Here is a 16,192-nt window from a genome sequence, read left to right as displayed (position 1 = left end):
TAGGAATCAGCGAACTAAAATGGACTGGAATGGGTGAATTTAACTCAGATGACCATTATATCTACTATTGTGGGCAGGAATCCCTTAGAAAAAATGAGTAGCCATCATGATCAACAAGAGTCCGAAATGCAGTACTTGGATGCAATCTCAAAAATGACAGAATGATCTCTGTTCATTTCCAAGGCAAACCATTCAATATCACAGTAATCCAAGTATATGCCCCAACCAGTAGCACTGAAGAAGCTGAAGACCTACAAGACCTTTTAGAACTAACACCCAAAAAAGATGTCCTTTTCATTACAGGGGACTGGAATGCAAAAGTAGAAAGTCAAGAAACACCTGGGATAACAGGCAAATTAGGCCTTGGAATACGGAATGAACCAGAACAAAGGCTAATAGAGTTTTGCCAAGAGAACGCAATGTATCCTGTACAATGTCACAAACCTCTGTCCATAGTTCATCAGGCACTCTATCAGATTTAGTCCCTTAAATCTATTTCTCACTTCCACTGTATAATCATAAGGGATTTGATTTAGGTCATACCTGAATGGTCTAGTGGTCATAGCAAACACCCTTTTCCAACAACACAAGAAAAAACTTTACACATGGATATCACCAGATGGTCAACAAGGAAATCAGACTGATTATATTCCTTGCAGCCAAAGATGGAGAAGCTCTATACAGTCAGCAAAAGCAAGACTGGGAGCTGACTGTGGCTCAGGTCATGAACTCCTTATTGCCAAATTCAGACTTAAATTGAAGGAAGTAGGGAAAATCACTAGACCATTCAGGTATGACCTAAATCAAATCCCTTATGATTATACAGTGAAAGTGAGAAATAGATTTAAGGGACTAGATCTGATAGAGTGCCTGATGAACTATGGACAGAGGTTTGTGACATTGTACAGGATACAGGGACCAAGACCATCTTCAAGAAAAAGAAATGCAAAAAAGCAAAATGGCTGTCTGAGGAGGCCTTACAAATAGCTGAGAAAAGAAGAGACGCTAAAGGCAAAGGAGAAAAGGAAAGATATACCCATATGAATGCAGAGTTCCAAAGAATAGCAAGGAGAGATAAGAAAGCCTTCCTTGGTGATCAGTGCAAAGAAACAGGAAAACAATAGAATGGAAAGACTAGAGATCTCTTCAAGAAAATTAGAGATACCAAGGGAACATTTCATGCAAAGACGGGCTCAATAAAGGACAGAAATGGTATGGACCTAACAGAAGCAGAAGATATTAAGAAGAAGTGGCAAGAATACACAGAAGAACTGTACACAAAAGATCTTCATGACCCAGATAATCACGATGGTGTGGTCACTCACCTAGAGCCAGACGTCCTGGAATGTGAAGTCAAGTGGGCCTTAGAAAGCATCACTACGAACAAAGCTAGTGGAGGTGATGGAATTCCAGTTGAGCTATTTCAAATCCTGGAAGATGATGCTGTGAAAGTACTGCACTCAATATGCCAGCAAATTTGGAAAACTCAGCAGTGGCCACAGGACTGGAAAAGGTCAGTTTTCATTCCAATCCCAAAGAAAGGCAACACCAAAGAATGCTCAAATTACTGCACAATTGCACTCATCTCACACACTAGTAAAGTAATGCTCAAAATTCTCCAACCAGGGTTCACCAATATGTGAACCAGGAACTTCCAGATGTTCAGGCTGGTTTTAGAAAAGGCAGAAGAACCAGAGATCAAATTGCCAACATCCACTGGATCATCAAAAAAGCAAGACAGTTCCAGAAAAACATTGATTTCTGCTTTATTGACTATACCAAAGCCTTTGACTGTGTGGACCACAACAAACTGTGGAAAATTCTTCAAGAGATGGGAATACCAGACCACCTGACCTGCCTCTTGAGAAATCTGTAAGCAGGTCAGGAAGCAACAGTTAGAACTGGACATGGAACAACAGACTGGTTCCAAATAGGAAAAGGGAGTACATCCAGGCTGTATATTGTCACCGTGCTTACTTAACTTACACGCAGAGTACATCATGAGAAACGCCGACCTGGATGAAGCACAAGCTGGAATCAAGACTGCCGGGAAAAATATCAATAACGTCAGATATGCAGATGACACCACCCTTATGGCAGAAAGTGAAGAGGATCTCAAAAGCCTCTTGATGAAAGTGAAAGAGGAGAGTGAAAAAGTTGGCTTAAAGCCCAACATTCAGAAAACGAAGATCATGGCATCCGGTCCCATCACTTTATGGGAAATAGATGGGGAAACAGTAGAAACAGTGGCTGTCTTTACTTTTGTGGGTTCCAAAATCACTGCAGATGGTGACTGCAGCCATGAAAAGACGCTTACTCCTTGGAAAGAAAGTTATGACCAACCTACACAGCATATTCAAAAGCAGTGACATTACTTTGCCAACAAACTTCCATCTAGTCAAGGCTATGGTTTTTCCAGTAGTCATGTATGGATGTGAGCATTGGACTATAAAGAAAGCTGAGCACCGAGGAATTGATGCTTTTGAATCATGGTGCTGGAGAAGACTCTTGAGAGTTCCTTGGACTGCAAGGAGATCCAACCAATCAATCCTAAAGGAGATCCGTCCTGAGTGTTCATTGGAAGGACTGATGTTGAAGCTGAAACTCCAATACTTTGGCCACCTGATGCGAAGAGCTGTCTCATTTGTAAACATCCTGATGCTGGGAAAGATTGAAGGTGGGAGGAGAAGGGGACGACAGAGGATAAGATGGTTGGATAGCATCACTGACTCAGTGGACGAGTTTGGGTAAACTCCGGGAGTTGGTGATGGACAGGGAGGCCTGGTGTGCAGCAGTCCATAGGGTTGCAAAGAGTTGGACATGACTGAGCAACTGAACTGAACACATATATATGGAATCTAGAAAGAAGGTAATAAGGAAGCTATTTGCAGGACATTTTCTTAAAAGGTTAAATATACACCTACCTTCCAAACCAGCCAATCCACTTTCATTGTTACCCGCTCAAAAAATAAAAGCATGTATCTACACACAAACACACCACACACACCCAAAATCACCCCCAGCACTTATCAAGTGCTATGTGCAAAGAAGATTCAGAAGGATCTGTGCTATTAAACAGAACATAGTAAAAAGAATGCTAGAAATTAAAGTTCAAGTCCTGACTCAGCTTTGTGGTATGTGACCTCAAAGAAGACAATTATTCCGGGCCTCACAGTAGTTTCATGAGTCTATGAATTTCATCGTTTCACAGCCAATTTACCATATATATGGTAAAATGAAGCTTTTAGAGGCAATGCAGTTCCCACTGAAAACACCAAAACGCCACCAATTCCACATCAACCAGGATTATAGTTTTACCTGGACCACTAGGCAGTATCGCACTAGCATTTTAAAGGGAGCCTTCCCCATTCACGTATCTCTTAATTCTCACAACAAGCCTGTTGATGGGTATGATCAGCACCCTGATCCTGTACATAAAAAGGTCCACTGAGTTGCCCCAGACTTCAGAACTCTTTTGTGATAGATTTGGGACCTAAACTCTTGTCTTTTGACACCTGGCTCAGTGCTAATACTGCCATACTATAACACATATATCTGATAAAAGGATTTGTATCTAGAATACATAAAGAACTCTTAAAGTTCATGGATTAAAAACAAATAACCTAATTTAAAATGGATGAAGGATCTGAATACACATTTCTCCAATATGTTCTACCTATAAGAAAACAATTGAGAGCTGTCTAGAATCTGCCTGTGTATTTATATTCCTAAAAGAGAAAATGGGTTATAATCTAAATATCTGAGAAGTTCAGACAATTTAACAACAGCAAAAAAAAAAAAAAGATATCATAGAATTTCAGACAGTTTAACAACAGCAAAATGATATCTAAGAATTTCAGACAGTTTAATAACAACAACTTTAATGAAGCAAACGTTTTCTTAAGGGTCTCTGTACTCACCACCTATCCCCAATCTCCCCTAAATTTTTCCATTTTTTTTCCTTTTTAAGAATATAGTATGCTGCTAAGTTGCTTCAGTCGTGTCTGACTCTGTGTGACTCCATAGACGGCAGGCAGCCCACCAGGCTCCCCCGTCCCTGGGATTCTCCAGGCAAGAATACTGCAGTGGGTTGCCAGTTCCTTCTCCAATGCATGAAAGTGAAAAGTGAAAGTGAAGTCGCTCAGTCGTGTCTGACTCTTCGAGACCCCATGGACTGCAGCCCACCAGGCTCCTCTGACCACGGGATTTTCCAGGCAAGAGTACTGGAGTGGGGTGCCATTGCCTTCTCTGAATAATCTTCTGTAAAAGCTTTTTAAGTTTTTTCATGACAGTCTCAACATATGTGGGGTGGGGGTGGGGTGAAGGATGAGAGAGAGGCTGTAACTGTTTTATATGTGAGTCATTTATAAGTCAGAATCTATACTTTGTCATAATAAAAAAAAACCTTATAAACTAACTTCAATCAATAATCAGTAACTACTGTTTGAAGGAAACTAGCTGTGCCTTTAGAGTAGTAAGATGTAAAATATTTCAATTACAATTTTGCACACAAACTATAGCAGAAAATAAGAAACAAGATGTCTTTTGGAAATACTTTAATACTTAAGTAATAAAGTCAGAAGTAAAGAGAAAATAAACATTAAGTTTTGTTTCTAATTACGTACTACTAGAGCTTCCCTTGTAGTTCAGTTGGTAAAGAATCCACCTGCAATGAGGGAGACCTGGGTTCAATCCCTGGGTCAGGAAAATCCCCTAGAGAAGGGAGCAGCTACTCACTCCAGTATTCTGGCCTGGAGAATTCCATGGACTGTATAGTCCATGGGGTCACAAAGTCATACACGACTGAGTGACTTTCACTTCACTTGAGGATCTGATCTTGAAATTCTCTAGCTGAATATTAATCTATTCAAATAAAAATAAAGAAAGAACATATCAAAGTTATAGACATAGAAAGGATAAATAAAGCAAAGAGAATGGAATCAGGATTCAAAAGGTCCCCTTCGGAACAATGGAGAGAAGTCAGGAATTACAGAAAGGATATGAGTGTACTGGTGGGTCAGATGGTATAAAGTGTCTGCCTACGATGCAGGAGACCCAGGTTTGATCCCTGGGACGGGAAGATCCTCTGGAGAAGGAAATGGCAACCCTCTCCAGTACTCTTGCCTGGAAAATCCCATGGACAGAGGAATGTGGTAGGCTACAGTCCATAAGGTCGCAAAGAGCTGGACACAACTGAGCGACTTCACTTACAGGAGTGTAAAGAAGTCCTATACATAGTTTCAAGAAACCAACCAAGGACAAACACTGGTTAACAGCAGCTCTAGAGAAAAAAAGACCTAGAGATGCACTTACTACCAGACAAGTATAAACTAACACTGAAAAAAAGTGGATATTGGAAGAAAAAAGAACCTAATTTATTCTGCAGCAGCACTGATGGATACTAAGCTACCTAAGGGCAGGGATCATTTTTAATTCCTTAACCACTTTACCTCCAAGGCCTAATACAGTAGTATCTGTGTGTGTTGTTAGTGGCTTAGTTGTGTCAGGACTCTCTTTGACCCCAAGTACTCTAGTGCACAAGACTCCTCTGTCCATAGAATTCTCCAGGGAAGAATAGGGAATGAATTGCCATTCCCTTCTCCAGGGTATCTTCCCCACCTAGGGATAGAAACTGGGTCTCCCAAAATTGAATCATCTGACCCACCAGGAGGACAGAACATATGTGACAAACTGCAGCATGTCCACAGGATAATGCCCAACATGGTAAAAAGTTTAGATAGCACATTTCAGAAGACGTGGCTAGAAGGAAGAAACTGTTTAGTCTGGAAAAGAAAAAATTTAAGTAGGACAAAATAACTTGTCACTGAGTAGTTGTAAAGTGGACACTGGATCTACAGGGGATAATTGTAGAGAGCAAAAGTAGAACCAATAAATAAAAACTACAGGGAGGCACCTCTGAGATCATTATCAAGGAAGTCTTCCTAAAATGACAAATTTTGCAAACCTGGAATTGATAGCCACCAGCTGTGAAATCCCTATCTAGGGGAGTACTTCTGAAAAGAAAGGGCTGGAGGATTCGCTTGTACTGTGTGGAAAGCTGCATTAGATTATCTCTAAGATCTCTTCCAAGTCTATGACTCTGCAAATAGAAAGAAGTCCAGTAAAGTAAATGTTGTTGCTCTCAACACTCGCAAAGTTTAAAATTTTAAAAATAAAAATAAAACCCAGGAACTTTGTTAATTAAAAGAACAATCCCACCAAGAAGGGACAAAGGTAGTCAAGATACTTGCTATGAAGAGATTGCTTTGCTTGGGATTAAGCTTATCATTGGGAGTGAGAATGGGTCACCAACTTCAGCTAAAGTCGCTCATTCCCTGTTTGGCCAGGGGCAAATGATTTCATCTCTCCAGTGAAACTGAAAAAAAGTAATTTAAAATACCAATATTATAGGAATATAATTTAAATCGGTTAACTGCAAGATGCTTTGGAATTTACCTTAGGTGATAATTAAAACTGTACTTTCCACCTGAAATATGTGTACAATATAACACAATATTGTAAATCAACTATATTCCAGTTAAAAGTTAAATTTAAAAAAAAAGAAACACTAAAAGAAAACCCTGTACTTTCCTACTTTACACATATATTAGGGTTGAACTAGTAAGTAAATCTATTATAAATAATAAGAACTAAGTATCTCACTGTCAGAGAAAGAAATTACAAATAAGCAAGGAGGGGAATGCCACAATGAACTCTGTGATGCTGGATTAGAGTCAGAGAGAGCGGCATGAATCCATGTTTCTATTTATATACAGATAGATACAGAAGCAGGTATATGTAGGGAATTCCCTGGTGGTCCAGGGCTTAGGACTCTGTCGTTTCACTGTTGAAGGCACAGGTTCAACCTCCGGTCAGGGAACTAATACTCCGTGAGGGGTGGCTAAAAAAAAAATCAGATGTGTATACCTGGGTCAGTATACATAAATATATTTCCTAACTCTGTTCCCTAAGACTGTCAAGAAGCAGTAATATCCCAGTAGCAATGAGTAAATGAACACCCAGTTCATTTAGAAACCAGATCTTGGTTTCTAAATATTTTTCTCCAATAAAAGAAACCAGGAGAAATGGTTGATTCTAGGACTAAGGCAGAGAAAATACAAGATCAGACTGGGGCATCTGTGATATCAGAAAGTAAAAATGTGCTCAAAAAAAAAGGGGGGGACAGGGTAGGAGGGGGACACGTCAAAAGAACATAGGTGCCAAATGGTCAGAGCTAGAAGGATTTATACAATGAAATACAACCCAAAGGGGGAAAAATATTCATGAATCCACACTAAATGATTAAATTAAGTAAATGGGAGGAAAAGCACAAATCTTTCTTACAGAAGAATTCCAAACAATAAATGTAGGAGGAATGAGAGAAACAGAAAATCACCAGTAGAACAGCATAGTAACTGCTGCTGTGGGCAAGTTTCACTGACATTAGAGGATGGAACTTTAAGAAAAAAAATCAGATCACTGTATAGCCTCTCAGAGATATTTACTAATTACTGGGGGTGGTTTTAACATGTGCTCACAAATTCTTTGATACTCAGGAGGTGGAGCTTAAATTCCCTTGCCCTGGAGTGTGGGCTTGACTTGGGTGACTCATTTCGAGCTTCTAACAAATGAAGTAAGGAAACGGAAAAAGAGTCACTTTATAAAAAACCAGGCAGCCAAGTTACTAAAATCAAGTTACTAAAGTTAATATCAGCAATAAGCCATGTTGATATCAGATATCATCTGATACAAAATGTGTGACAGGAAGGGCATACTATCTCTCTGATATTCTTCCCTAAAATGCTTAATCTCAGACTAATCAAGAGAAAACAAAACAAAATAACAAAAAAAAAAGAAACAGAAAACTCAAATTCAGGAACACTCTGCAAATGATCACTACTCTTCAAAAGTGTCAAGTGTCACAGGCAAGGAGAAACCAAGAAACTGGAGGCAGTGGGTACAATACATATTTGCTTGATCCCCTTTCTTGACCCTAATTGTTCTCAACACACTCACTCCAAGCAATAAGGCTGTCACAGTAAGCTGGTTCTAGGGGGCTCCCCAGGTGGCACAGAGGTAAAGAAACTGCCTGCCAATGCAGAAGCTTTGTGATAGACCATGAAGTCAGAAAAAGCTGGGCAAGACTGACTGACTGAGCACACATACACACAAGCTGGTTCTAAGAATGCCATTTTAGACGGACAAAGAAATCAGAGATACCTACTCAGCTTCCTTTTCAAATTGAGCAAATCATATGAACTATATCAAGACAACTTCAAAATGTTCCTTTCAGATGTCCTTGCTTTTTAAGGAAAAATAAAACCTACATATCAACAAGTGATGATTAATACTTTAAAATAAACAGGAAACGGAGAATAGTGACGCCAAAAATTTGAAGTGTCAACAGCAAAAGTTTACACAGCCAAAGGATGGATCACCAAATTCAGAGACAAGATCAGGGAAGAAAAGAACAAGACCCTAAGATCAATAGGAACCACATCTCTAAAACTAAGCCACCTATCTTGATGTAGGTGGAAGATTCAAGCCACACAAAGGAAAGCTCATCCCCACCCACCCCCACTCTACACCCAAAATTAAAACTGCAAGCATCTTTCCCTGTTCTCAAGCCACTCTGATAACATTTGACAAACTTGTCACTCTCTCCCTTGAAAGCCAGTTAGTACCCTCTAAAAAAATAAAGTCATGCCACGTAAACCTAAGAAAATCCAGGTGTTTCCCTCACTGCTACCAAACAATGGACAATGACTTTTTAAATATGTAATATAAACTTATTTATAAATTTGGGGATTTTAACTCAAGTAAATACATGCTGGGATGACAAATATATGCAGAGACGACTTAAAAAAATGAAGAGGCTTCCTTGGTGGCTCAGTGGTAAAGAATCCACCTGTATAGGCAGGACACTCAGGTTAGATCCTTGATCCCTGATCCAGGAATATCCCACATGCCACAGAGCAACTAAGCCTGTGCACCACATCTATAAGCCTGTACTCTAGAGCCTGGGTACCACAGGCTGAAACCCCCAGTACCTTAGAGACCCTGTTAGGCACCAAGAGAAGCCAACTCATTGAGAAGTTCGTGCACTGCAACTACGGAGTAGCCCCCTCTCGCCACTAGAAAAAGTCCCTGCCCAACAATAAGTAAATAAAAGTACCTATTAAAAAAAAAAAAAAAAAAACCTGAGGCAGTGAGGAAATGTGTTAGAATCTCCCCAGCACTGTCCAACGTAAATATGTGAGTTAGCACAATGCAGAAAGAAGGCTGACCCACTAGGCTTCTATAACTTGATTAAAACATTCCCTAAGAACATCTAGTGCTCTTAGTTTCAATTCTATAATCAACTCCACTCTTATTACTGATTTGCCTGCCCAGAAACAAAGGAGGTGTCCTGGGCCTGTAGGTAATTAATGCCAGTTGTTCATATGGCACTTAAAACTTTGGACGTAAATAAATTGATACCTGGCTTATCATTCTCCAGTGAGATTACTTTGCACGAATAAATTCTCAAGTGCTTGAATCACCCCTGTGTGAACCCACAGTTTCTGAACTACTGTGTGGGAGTCAGAAGGACCCTGGTGTGGATGCCACTTAATCTGTGTGACCTCTGATTTCCATCAGTCTCAATTTCCTCACCTAGAAATAAACACCAACAACTAGTGCCTGGCAGACAGCAAGTACTCAAGAAGTGAGAGCTTTATTCTACGGAAGCCATATTTGAAAGCAAGTGTATAACTGAAGTAAAAACATTTCATTTAAAAAGCAGCAGTATGGACCGTCAAACCACAACAGTTCAAAAGACACCCCCAGAAGAGAGACGCCCTGTACAAGAGAGTTGAAAAAAGCAAAGTTAAAACGTTGCAAGTAAAGAACCCCCTGCACTGTACAGAGGGAGTCTCTCGCTTAGCAACTCTAGTGTTGTCGACCAAACACCCAGCCCGTAATAGTTAGAGCATGACAACTGTTCACTCTAAATCCATGTGCTCAGCTTGGATTCAGGACTGATTTACAAAAATAGCTGCTGCTGCCGCTCTCTGAATCTCTTTGAGCTGATGACTGGGCAGTGTTACCCTATAGGCCTAGAGCAGCTGTATTCCCTCACCACACCCATTTCTGTCTGCCCAGCCCAGCGAACGGCACCACCTCACCCTCCCCCAGCCCCCATCTCTGCAGCATACTATTCTCCCTCTTCCTGGGCTGAGTGAGCAAATTACAAGCACAAATATCCCCTGATGCAATGCCACAACCATCCCTGGGAAAGAGCAGAGGCAGTTGCCAAAAGTGCAGCAGCAGGGAAATGGGCGGGACACACACAGAGCAAGAAACACAGCAATCCTAGGGAGCCAGGGAAAAGGAATCGAGAGGCCCTGGGGAGCAATACTGTAACTGGACCGAGGAGGGAGGGGAGAAGAGGGGGTTCCCGGGAGAAAGCTGGGTAACACTATCCTGAGAAGCACGTTTCACTCTGGGTCTGGGTCCTAAAACACAAAGCTAAACGTAATCCTGTCTCCTCCCCAAAGCACTAAATGCATTCACTTTACCCATTCCAGGATGAAAGCAAAAACCCTAACACTTCCCCCACACAAGGAGTAATTTTTCCAAAGAACAGCTCAAGCAACACACTAGTGGACAACCTGGCCCATGTGCTAAATCACAATCTCCGTTTTGGGTAACAATTCTAACTCCCCTCTAGGTCCTATCCTCGCATCCGCGGGCTTTACAGCGAGCGACCCATGCGCACTCCCGCAGCCAGACACATGCTTACTCCCCAAACAGTGTTCTAGGGCAGCGCGCGCCGGGAGAGCCCAGCCAGGGGCCACGTACTCTCGAATACCCCCTACCTCCTCCCGCAACTCCCTGGCCCAGCACCTTCTCTGAGGCTCACCTCCGCCCCACTTCAACTGACCCTCAAAAGCTTCACAGCACGACCTTTGAGTTCTCCTGTGTCTCCGAGCCCCACCCAGGGCCCCAGGCTGCAGCTGACCCTCGCTCACGCGGCTCAGCCCCAATCCCGCGCCTGAAAAGTGCGGCTCAGCCCCGTCGCTCCAGACTCCAAGAGGTCCGCCCCGCCCGGCGGGCCCCCTTATCGTGCCTCCAAGACTTGGAAGATCGCGCCCGCAGGCCCCCCTCGCCCGACCGCCCCCGCGTCCCGCAGGCCGGCGGCCACCGCCCTTCTCCGCTTCGGGCGGGCCTGGTGGGGTCCCGGGAGATCACGGGGGAGGCTCGAGCAGTTCCGGGGACAGTGAGGAAGCCGCCCCTCCGATCGGGCCCCGCCTGCCGCTGCACCTACCCGCCGCCGCCGCCGCCGCGCCGGAGCCGGAGCCGGAGGGAGCCGGGAGAGGGCCGGGAGGAGCCGGGAGCTAGCAAGCGAGCCCGAGGGGCGGGACGCAGGGAGGCGGCCGCTTCCTCGTCGCCCTCTTGAGGGCCGGCGAGAGGGAGGAGCGCCGCTGCCGCCTATCCCGCGGGCGCGGCGGCTTTGGCCAATAAGCGGGGCAAGGGGGCGGGCGGAGGGCCGCGGCGGACCAATAGAGGCCGGCCCCGCCGCCTCGACCTAGGCGGGGTAGCGGCCAAGCGGAGGAGGGCAGTGGCGGGCGAGATACGTGAGGGGGCTTCAGACGCCTGTCTCCCGCCCGCCCGCTGCTGCTCCTGCTGCTGCCTGGGCGGCGGGAGGACCGACCGACCTCCCCCGCTGCTCTGTGTGCTGGTCTTCCCTTCCTTTTAGAATCTGAGTGCTGGGAAAGGGGAAGATGCAAGCGGCCCGGCACACGCGGCCGGGCCCGGGTCTCCCCGCCGGCAGGGCCTGTGGGTTCTATGACGTAACCTGGGAGGGGCGCGGGGCGGGGCCGGGGCGCCGGCCAGCTGGTCGCGGTAAAGAACTGTAGCGGGATGAGGACGCGACTGTGGGGGGCCTCTCATGGGCTGCTCTGCCACCAGTCCTAAGTGACGTGGCTGGTCAAAGCTGAGATGTGCTATAAAGTATAGAATACACACCGAAATTTCGAGGCTTAGCTCATTCTTAAGTTTAAATTGATCACAATGCGGGTCGTTAGAAAATTGATTGCAGTTTGGGATATCTTTGGTCAAATAAAATATGTTTAAAATAATCTTACTTATTTTTTACTACTTTTAAAATGCGGCTACTAGAAAAAAATTAGAATTACTGTTTGGTTCACATTGTATTTCTGTTGGGTAATGCTGGTTCAGAACTTAAAAAGTGATAGCTGACACCCTATTGAATGCTCACTATGCTCCAGGCACTCGACACCTAATAACTCATTTAATCATCACGACAATTCTGTACGGTTGGTATTTCATGTTCTCATTCTCATTTTACAGATGAGAAAACAAACACAGAACTAACCTAATGTCAGCAAGCCAGTAATTGACAGAGTGGGGTTTAACTCTGTCAACCAGGCACTAGGGGCCATATACTCAACCTCTAGAAGCAGGCTGGTTACCAGAAAGAACAGTGACTTGGTTGAAAGCCAGAGGTCCAGCCCTGATACTTTCTAGATGTGTAACAGTAAAGCAGTTAAGCTTCAGTTGCCTTATTTATAAAAAATGAGAGAATACATCACCAGCCTCTCATAATTACTGGTAAGATGACCTGGAGGTAGCATACTTAGGTAGTTAAAACTGGACTCTGACCTGGACTCCCTGAGCACTGCTACTTACAAGCTTGTGAGCTTGTGGAAGATATATAATCTCTCTGTACCTCAGTTTCCTCAACTATAAAATGCATAATAGTGGTGCCTACCTTATTAGTGTTATGTGGATCAAATGTGTTAATATATGCAAAGTGCTTATGTTGGTCCCTAACAACAAGCACTTACAGAGTTTACAATTAATATCATAATGACTATAAAGGAGGGTTAAGAGCCTAGACATATATGAAGGGATTAAGAGTAAAAGGATGGGGACCTCCCTGGCAGTCCAGTGGTTAAGATTCCGTGCTTTCAATCAAGGGGTGCAGGTTTGATCCCTGGTTGGGAAGCTAAGATCCCATATGCCTTCTAGGCTGCCAAAAAAAAGGGGGGGTGAGTAAAAGGATAAGTGGGGGAGGGTATTTACCCAAAGAAAATAAAAACACGAAGTTGAAAAGATACAGGCACCCCTATGTTCATTGAAAGTGCATATCAGTAGATGAATGGATGAAGAAGGTGTAGTATATTTATACAATAGAATATTACTCAGCCATAGGAAAAAATGAAATTTTGTCATTTGCAGCAACAGGAACAGACCCAGAGGGTATTGTTAAATGAATCAAGACAGAGAAAGATGAATACCATATGATTTAACTTATCTATAGGATTTAAAAAAAACGAAACAAAGCAAAAACAGAAACAAGTTCATAGATACACAGAACTGATGACTGCTAGAGAAGGAGGAGGGTGGGGAGTTGGGCAAAATAGGTGAAAGGGATTAAGAGGTATGAACTTCCAGTTACAACTAAGTCTCAGGAATGTAATATACAACATAAGGGATACAGTTAATAGTTACTAAACACTGAAATAATTTTGATGGTTATTAGACTTATCGTGGTGATCATTTTGTAATGTACTTAAATGTTAACTCACTATGTTATATACTTGAAAATTAAAATATTGCATATCAACTATACTTAATAAAATTAAATAAATTAAAAGATAACTGAGAAAGAGATAGCACTATGAATTTGGAGCACTGGAAGGGACTTTAGGACAATCACAGCTAACTGAAATAACTGGCCTAGATCACACACCAATTAATAAGTCAGGTGTCTTGGCCCAAACCCAGGGCTTTCCCCCTCTCTCACCTTACCCAGACTCCAAAGTAGAACTACCATTGCCAGGCCTGAATTCACTCATCCAACAGATGCTGACTTGGTACTGGCCTATCAGAAAGGGCCACACAGTGAAGAGCACCTGTACAAAGATGAACAAGATAGATTTTCTGTCTAGTGAAATTAGCATTACTTCACACCAAAGCCCACTGCCGGTCTAAGCAAGAATTTAACTGTTGTAGGAAACCACACAGGTGGGAGCTAAAAAAGTAACTTTGTTCCTTCTTCCTGCTGCCTGGAATAATCAGCCCCTAGATGTGTCCCAGGCTTCAGGACTAGAATTGGCTTTGGGCTTTGAGCTCCTTAGACATAAAATGGCTAAGAAGATTCAGAAGTGTTAGAATCCTCCACTCCATAAGATAAGAGAGTCATCATGTTCTGTGTATCCCAAGCTAGACAACCATCTCAGTTATCCCCTTCCTTCTCCTTTCTCAGGCCTACCAGATACTCCTTCTGTCTCAGAAACATCTCCATCAACATGGATGCTGTTCCCTGTTCTCTTCTCTATATACTGCCACAGCTACTTCCAAGTCCCCTGCCAAGCCTGATGACCTTCTGCATGCTCCCTCCAATTCATATACCCACTCCTGCACCTCTTATATACCTATTAACAGGACTTACCACATATGAACTAAAGAACCTCTTGATGAACGTGAAAGAGGAGAGTGAAAAGAGTTGGCTTAAAACTCAAAATTCAGGAAACTAAGATGATGGCATCTGGTCCCATCACTTCATGGCAAATATATGGGGAAACAGTGGAAACAGTAACAGACTTTTGGGCTCCAAAAATCACTGCAGATGGTGACTGCAGCCACGAAATTAAAAGACACTTGCTCCTTGGGAGAAAAGTTATGACCAACCTAGACAGCATATGAAAAAGCAGAAACATTATTTTGCCAACAAAGTTTCATCTAGTCAAAGGTATGATTTTTCCAGTAGTCATGTATGGGTGTGAGAGTTGGAAAAGCTGAGCCCCGAAGAATTGTTGCTTTTGAACTGTGGTGTTGGAGAAGACTCTTGAGAGCCCTTTGGACTGCAAGGAGATCCAACCAGTCCATCCTAAAGGAACTCAGTCCTGAATGTTCATTGGAAGCACTAATGCTGAAGCTGAAACTCCAAGACTTTGGCCACCTGATGCGAAGAACTGACTCATTAGAAAAGACCCTGATGCTGGGAAAGATTGAAGGTGGGAGGAGAAGGGGACGACAGAGGATAAGATGGTTGGATGGTATCACCAACTTGATGGACACGATTTTGAGCAAGCTCTGGGAGCTAGCTGGTGATGGTCAGGGAAGCCTGGCATGCCGCAGTCCATGGGGTAGCAAAGAGTCCGACACAACTGAGCGACTGAACTGAACTGATATATGTATTACACATATGCATGCATATATGTATATATACTATACATGTACATACACATATCCTTATTAATTTATACAGTAAGTCCCCTACATAGGCATGAGTTCTGTCCTGAAAATGAGTTCCTAAGTCCAGTTTGTTCTTAAGTCCAACAAAGTTAGTCTAAGTACTCAACTCACACAATCAGCTATATATATAGCCAAACTGTACTATAATCAGTTTGTAATACTTTTCACACAAATAATACATTTAAAAAAAAACACAAAAAATAAAGAAAACATTTTTAACCTCACAGTACAGTACCCTGAAAGATACAGTAGTAACCGCTACATCACTACTGCTTTTATGCTTGCTTCGAGACATCCTGGGCTTGAAGTAAAGTTACTGTACTACTGTACTCTATCCAGTACTGAACAGTAAAGTACACAAAAGCTCAACCGCTTGTAGAGGACGCACACACGGGACAATGTACGCCAGACACGTGAACTAACTTATGTGTGTGAATGAACATTTGAATCTTTGACAGTTCACAACTTGAAGGTCTGTATGTAAGGGACTTACTGTATTACATCTTAAATATAATACAACATGTTAATACATAACATAGAGTATTTTATATAAATATTATATATATATATATATGATATGGAGCCTTCAGGTAAGCCTTTATGAAAAGACAAATTCAGCTTCATTTCTTCCACCTGTCCAGAATATGGACACAATGCCTAAAGGAAAAGCAGCCATCTCAAGAAAATAAGGACAAAAGCCATGGGCTGAGGGTGAAAATAAGAAGATAAAAGGAAAGGGGAAAAAAACAAAAAGAGAAACCAAAAAAAGAAGATAAGAGGAGACTAGGTCCTTAACATCTTCCAGCAGCTACGCTAATCTTTGACTGCCCACCTCCAGACTTCTTAGAAAATGAGAAAAGTAACCCCTATCTCCTAAAGCCATCATTAGCAACAAATATCCATTGGTGTAAGCCACCACTGGTCT

At 42.7% G+C, this 16,192-nt stretch overlaps 1 protein-coding gene across 9 annotated transcripts in view; it reads right to left on the bottom strand.

The window, feature by feature from the left end:
* Positions 1-11,460, bottom strand: part of MAP4 (microtubule associated protein 4) — a 156,909-nt gene extending 145,449 nt beyond the window's left edge. For all 9 annotated transcript variants that reach the window (XM_055558141.1, XM_055558143.1, XM_055558144.1 and 6 more), the window contains exon 1: positions 11,309-11,460. The gene's annotated coding sequence lies outside the window, so the exon portion shown is untranslated. The remainder of the gene's footprint in view (positions 1-11,308) is intronic.
* Positions 11,461-16,192: the final 4,732 nt, after the last annotated feature.

The sequence above is a fragment of the Bubalus kerabau genome, chromosome 20 (genome assembly GCF_029407905.1).
Source record: "Bubalus kerabau isolate K-KA32 ecotype Philippines breed swamp buffalo chromosome 20, PCC_UOA_SB_1v2, whole genome shotgun sequence".
Lineage (NCBI taxonomy): Eukaryota > Metazoa > Chordata > Mammalia > Artiodactyla > Bovidae > Bubalus > Bubalus kerabau.
Note: the sequence above shows the minus strand (reverse complement) of the source record. Positions and strands in the feature narration are given on the sequence as shown.